This window comes from Dasypus novemcinctus, chromosome 5, assembly GCF_030445035.2.
Source record: "Dasypus novemcinctus isolate mDasNov1 chromosome 5, mDasNov1.1.hap2, whole genome shotgun sequence".
Lineage (NCBI taxonomy): Eukaryota > Metazoa > Chordata > Mammalia > Cingulata > Dasypodidae > Dasypus > Dasypus novemcinctus.
The window spans coordinates 123947828-123954103 of record NC_080677.1 but is presented as its reverse complement, the minus strand read 5'-3'; the positions used below and the strand labels follow the sequence as shown (position 1 = coordinate 123954103).

Genomic DNA, 6276 nt, shown 5'->3' with positions numbered 1-6276 from the left:
TTCGTGACAAGAGCATCATAAAGGGGAAGAGCAGAGGGCCCATAACAGCACAGTTTGGATCTGCCATTAATGTTAATTGGTTATCAGTTCAAACTAGACAAAATAAATTTAGGATATTAAATATAATCCTCATGGTGATAACAACAACAAAAAGATCTAAACAATATACACAAAAGTAAATGAAAATGGAGTAAAACCAATTCTAATCAAAAACTCAACTAAACAACAAAGTAGACAGTAGTGGAGTATATATAAAGGAGAAAATTCATGAGACAGTCCCTCCCTGGCTGTGGGAGAGATCAAAGTATAGGGAGGACACAGTGCTACACTGTTTGCCCTGGAGAACTTCACCTCACCCTGCCAGCTCCTCGCTCTCTGGGAGAAACATGGATAATCTCAGTGACACCTTGAAGAAGCTAAGATAACAGCTGTTGACAGGACTGAGGATAGTTTGAATGGATGCTTGGATTGTCTGCTTCAAGTCCTGGCTCAAAATAATATGGACACAAGTAAAAAAAAAAATGCAAGGAAGTGGAATACTTCAACTCTTTGCAAGTCTATAGTCCACAGTCTTCCTGCACAGTCTTCTGCATAGCAGAAGTAGCCAAAATTAATTTATGCAAATTCCATGTATCAATGTTGGATTGATTTCACCACTGGTACAGCTGCTAAATAGCAAAGACCAGGAAGTGCTACTTCAAATGGACAGAGCTCTAGGAAATATATATTATGATGGCCTTAAAGGCAGAAGTGCAGTTGACCAAGCAGGTGGTACACAGATTTTAATTGACCATTTAAGGTCCCTGTGCAGTATAACAGATCCTGGCAATAAGAAGCTCTTGACTGTCTTTTGTAGTATGCTGATGGACTATAGCAATGAGAATAATTCCTTTCAAGCTCAGCTTATCAATATGGATTTTATTCCTGCCTTAGTGAAATTACTGGGCATCTGCTGTAAAAATGTGGCCTTTACAGAAATGTGTCTTTTGAATTTGGCAATTTAGCAGAACTCACGTCAAGCTAAGAACAGTTTGCCAATACAAACATTGCTGAAGAACTTGTAAAACTCTTCAAGAAACAATTAGAACTTAATAAGAAGGAAAGGACTTTGAAGTTCTTGCACCATTGGCAGAAAATGATGCTATTAAACTACAGCTGGTTGAAGCAGGCCTCGTAGAATGTCTCACAGAGATTGTTCAGCAAAAGGCAGCTACAGACAAAGAAAATGATATTGCTGAGCTCAAAACAGTTTCAGATCTAATGGCTCTATTCCTTTTTGGAGATAAATCCATGCAGAAATTAATTGAAAGGGGCAATGTGTTGCAAAGTGTGCTTTCTTGTATTCCCTCAAATAGCCACCAGCTACAAATTTTGCCAGAAATGATGGACAATGGAATATTAGAAAAATGCATGGATCCCCTGGGCAGATATATAGAAAATGGAAATGTAACTGTACAGCATGCAGCACTGTGTCTCAGAAACCTAGCCATTCCAGTCATCAATAAAGCAAACATGTTATCAGCAGGAGTTACCTTAAAATAAGATGTATCTCCAGTTCGATTTAAACTTCTGGGAACTTTAAGGATGTTAATAGATGTGTAAGTAGTCGCTGAACAACTAGGAAAGAATGTTAAATTACTGGAGTGTTTGGTGGAATGGTATGAAGCCAAAGATCATGCTGGTGTGATGGGGTAGTCAAACAGACTGTTCTCTGCCCTCATATGACAGAGTAAATAAAAATATTTAATTAAAACCATTGTTCAGAGTGGTAGCAGCAAGCATCTAGTTACCATGGCAACTAGTGAACATATAATAATGCAGAATGAAGCCCCTGTTGCTTTGGCACTAATAGCAGCTTTAGAATTGGGAACTGCTGAAAAAGATTTAGAAAGTGCTAAGCTTGTTCAGATTTTACAATAACTTCCTGTAGGTGAGAGAAGTGTTCCTAAAATCAAATCTAATTCCATGGTCCTGATCTGTACTCTCATGGGATCTGAAGGTCTACACAAGGAAGTACAGGAGTTTACCTTTCTAGATGTCATGAGAACAAGTGTTGCTCAACAGGCCTCTCTCACAGAGTGGAGACTTACTGTGGAAAGCTGAGAACTGCCCCTTCCTGATAGACGGCATCATCCCACCCCTGATTTTCCCTTTGTCCTCCACCTAGCAGCCCTTCCACTTCATTCTCTACTGTGTCATATGTACATGTGTATAATATTCCATTACCAATTGAAAAACTGCTGTAGGTACCTGCCAATTAAGATTTCTGAACCTGTTGTTAGTGTTAACATGAATTTATCAAAAATAAGACTCCAATCATGACTGTGACCTTGCATTTCTGTTGCTTGAGCTACATTAAGCAGAATGTGCGTGTTTTAGTTCTATGATGACATACACTTGGTACTACAAAATGACTTGCTCCTCATACTCAGTAAACTGCATAATAATGTTATGGTGAATTAGAAACAAAGAATACAGCAGAATCTGTTTAGTTTATTAAAGATGAAATTGAATAGTAAAAATAACCCCATTTTTGGTGCTTGGGAAGCACAGTGATCAAAAAACTGTATGGCTGCTGATTCATTATTCTTACCTACTAATGTCAAACCTAGAGTTTAATAAAACTCCAATTCTTTCATTGTTTACCCTGTGGATTTTCTTTTATCTTTACTGTGCAGAATATCAAAACATTCACAAACTTGGCAAGATGTCCTGAAGTTTTTGGTTCCATATCTAACTGGCTGCCAATTAGGAGGGGTGATAGTGAGCATCCTTGTCTTGTTTCTGATCTTAGAGGGAAAGATTTTAGGATCTCACCATTGTAAATTATGTTAGCTGTGGGTTTTTCATATAAGCCCTTTATCGTGTTCAGAAAGTTCCCTTATTCCTATCTTTTTCAGTGTTTTTATCAGGAAAGGGTGCTGTATTTTGTCAAATGCTTTTACTGCATCTATAGATATGATCATGTGATTTTTTTCTTTCAATTTGTTTATGTGGTGTATTACATTGATTGATTTTCTTATGTTGAACCATCCTTGTATACCATGGATGAAGCCCACTTGGTCATGGTGTATAATTCATTTAATGTGTTGTTGAATATGATTAGCAAGGATTTTGTTAAGGATTTTTGCATCGAGGTTCAGTAGAGAGATTGGCCTGTATTTTTTCTTTCTTGTGATTTCTTTGTTTGGCTTTGGTATTAGGATAATGTTGGCATCATAGATTGAGTTAGGCAATGTTCACTCCATTTTGATTTTTTGGAAGAGTTTAAGCAAGACTGGTGTTAGTTCTCTTCAGAATGTTTGGTAGAATTCACCTATAAACCCATCTGGCCCAGGGCTCTTCTTAGTTGGGAGGTTTTTAGTGACTGATTCTATCTCTTTACTTGTGATTGGTTTATTGAGGTCATCAATTTCTTCTTTCATCAATATAGGCTGCTTATGTGTTTCTAGGAATTTGACCATTTCCTCTAAGTTGTCCTTATTTTTGGCAATAGTTTTTCAAAGTATCCTCTTAAGACAGTCTCTAAATGTGGCATCAGTGGTGATACATTCTTCCTCATTTCTTATTTTGTATATTTACTACCTCTCTCTTTTTTGATGGAGTGCTTGGTTCCCATTCCAGGAAACTCTAGCACACTCCCCAATGGAACAGCAACAATTCCCCAAGTACAAGGGCAAAGATCAGTGAAGAAGGATGGTCCAATGATGGGCCATTGATATTGATGACTATTGCTTATGAGCCTCTGTGCTTGAAGTTTCAGCAAGGCCTATAGCTGCAGGGTGCCTAAGAGTTATCTCCTGAGAACTTCCATGTTGTTCAAATATGACCTCTCTCTAAGCCAAACTCAGCATGTAAATGCATTAACATCCCCCCCAGCATGGGACATGACTCCCAGGGATGAGCTTCCCTGGTGCCAAGGGATCACTACCAAGCACCAGCTGTTGAAACAACTAGAAAAAGACTGAATAAATGGGGGAAATGGTAAAGACAAATGAGTTTATATGGCTAAGAGACTTCAAAATGAGTTTGGAGGTCATCAGGGGGTTGCATTTATGCATATCTCAGCAGAACCTCAGAGACAGTCAAAGTAGATACAACCCCAGGTAGTGGTGCTCCTGAGGGTTATGAAGACACCCAGGTCCTATGGTCATGACAGATGGCTCTGGAATTCAGTGCCATGCCAGTAAGCCCTACTTTGGAATTTGTGCTTCTGAGTGATTGAGTGGGACTCAAATGCAACCTCTCTATGCATGCTTCTTCTGTCACTTTTACTGAACCTGTGGTTGGCACTAGGGTTGGTGTATGCTCAGGAGACTTGAATCTTAGGACTGTCTATGTGCCAGCTGGGCCCTGAACCTCAGCACAGTTGTAAAACCTACTCTCTATTTCATTGAACTAACCCAGGTCAGCTAACAGGGAGATGAGGATGGTCAACCACCACACCAGGGAATGGAGAGAGTCTACAGCTGCAAACAAGAGAATTCCATCCATTAACCATGTGAGATGTAAACACCCTCTTGGTTTAGAGGTGGAGGTGGAGTGGACATTGCCATCCCAGGGTCTTCAGGATGTTGAATGTCTTTATCATAAAAGGGAGGTAGGTTTCATCAAATGCTTCTACTATTTCTATTGAGATGATCATGTGACTTTTAAATTCTATTGATATTATATGTTATACTACATAATTCCACTTGACCATGGTTTATAATATTTTACATGTTTGCGGATTCAGTTTGTTAACATAGTGCAAACTGTAATATCATTATAAATGATATGTTTTACTTTTCTCTCTCTCCACTGCCACTACCTTAGCTCAGATTCCCCTAATGTATCAATAGCATTACCGGAACTGCCGCCTGGCTGGTTTCCTTGCCTCTAGTCATTCCTTCCCTTGAGTAAATTGTCAGGAAGATTTTTCAAAGATATAAATTTTATGAAGTCATTCTCCTGCTTAAAAATTCTTACTAGCTCCCCATTTCTATCAGGATAAAATTAAAGATAACTTGGCATTCAAGGTTCTCCATGATCTGGCCCCTGATTACTCTCTGCTTCAACTTCATTCCCTTCCCTCTTTTCTGCCTCACTTAATAGCTCTTGGACATTTAAAATTTTTCTGGCTGTCTCTCACCTCTATTTTTGCACAAATTTTTTCCTTTGCTTGATAGCTGGGTAACTTTTCTCACAAACCAGATCTGAACCTAAGGACCCTTCAAATATAAAAATCTCTGAAATTACCCCTGAAGGCCTTATATACCCCACCCAGGCTTACTCTCACCCTAACATCTATCACCCTGCATTATAAATTCTTCATTGTCTGTCTTCCTTGTGGTCATACTGCTTGATTGCCAGGACTGTAATACACAGACCATTGTGTCTCAAGAACTAAACAGTCACTGAAACATAATAAAAATATTTCTTGGATTAATACCAAGAGGAATTTAACCTACTTTGACACCCTTTGGGATGCTTGCCTCGATCTCAAACTTAGGATTAGATTGATTTTAAAGTAAAATTCAAATATCAAATGGGATTTGGATGAAATGAATCAACAAATCTGTTTGAATGCTGGTGGAAGAATTTCAAACCAATTGACTAAAAGATGGGACAAAGGGCAAAAAGGGAGGTCCAACTGAAACTCTTTCAAAAGAGAAAAGACCAGCTTTTTTTTTTTAAGATTTATTTATTTATTTATTTATTTCTCTCCCCTTCCCCCCCACCCCGGTTGTCTGTTCTCTGTGTCTATTTGCTGTCTCTAATTTGTTCACTTCTATTGTTGTCAGCGGCATGGGAATCTGTGTTTCTTTTTGTTGCGTCATCTTGTTGTGTCAGCTCTCTGTGTGTGTGGCGCCATTTCTGAGCAGGCTGCACTTTTCTTTTGCGCTGGGCAGCTCTCCTTTCAGGGCGCACTCCTTGCGTGTGGGGCTCCCCTACGCAGGGGACACCCCTGCGTGGCACAGCACTCCTTGCGCACATCAGCACTGTGCATGGGCCAGCTCCACATGGGTCAAGGAGGCCCGGGGTTTGAACCATGGACTTCCCATGTGGTATACAGATGTCCTAACCACTGGGCCAAGTCCACCGCTGGAGACCAGCTTTTAATAATATTTTTTCTCTGACTTCTCCTTATTTATGCCTTATTCAATTCTTCTACCCCTCTTTTATCTTATTTAGGCTTTTCTTTGAAAACGAGATCCACTCTCAGTCTACCCATCTACTAGTTTCACAAAGAGCTTATTGTGTGTGTGAAGGATGTGGGAGCTCATTTTGAAACTT

The 6276-nt window shown here is 39.4% G+C and overlaps 1 pseudogene; it reads left to right on the top strand.

Annotated features, from left to right (window-relative positions):
* The first annotated feature begins 386 nt into the window (after window positions 1-386).
* Window positions 387-2183, top strand: LOC101431736 (rap1 GTPase-GDP dissociation stimulator 1 pseudogene; annotated as a pseudogene).
* The last annotated feature ends 4093 nt before the right edge of the window (window positions 2184-6276 follow it).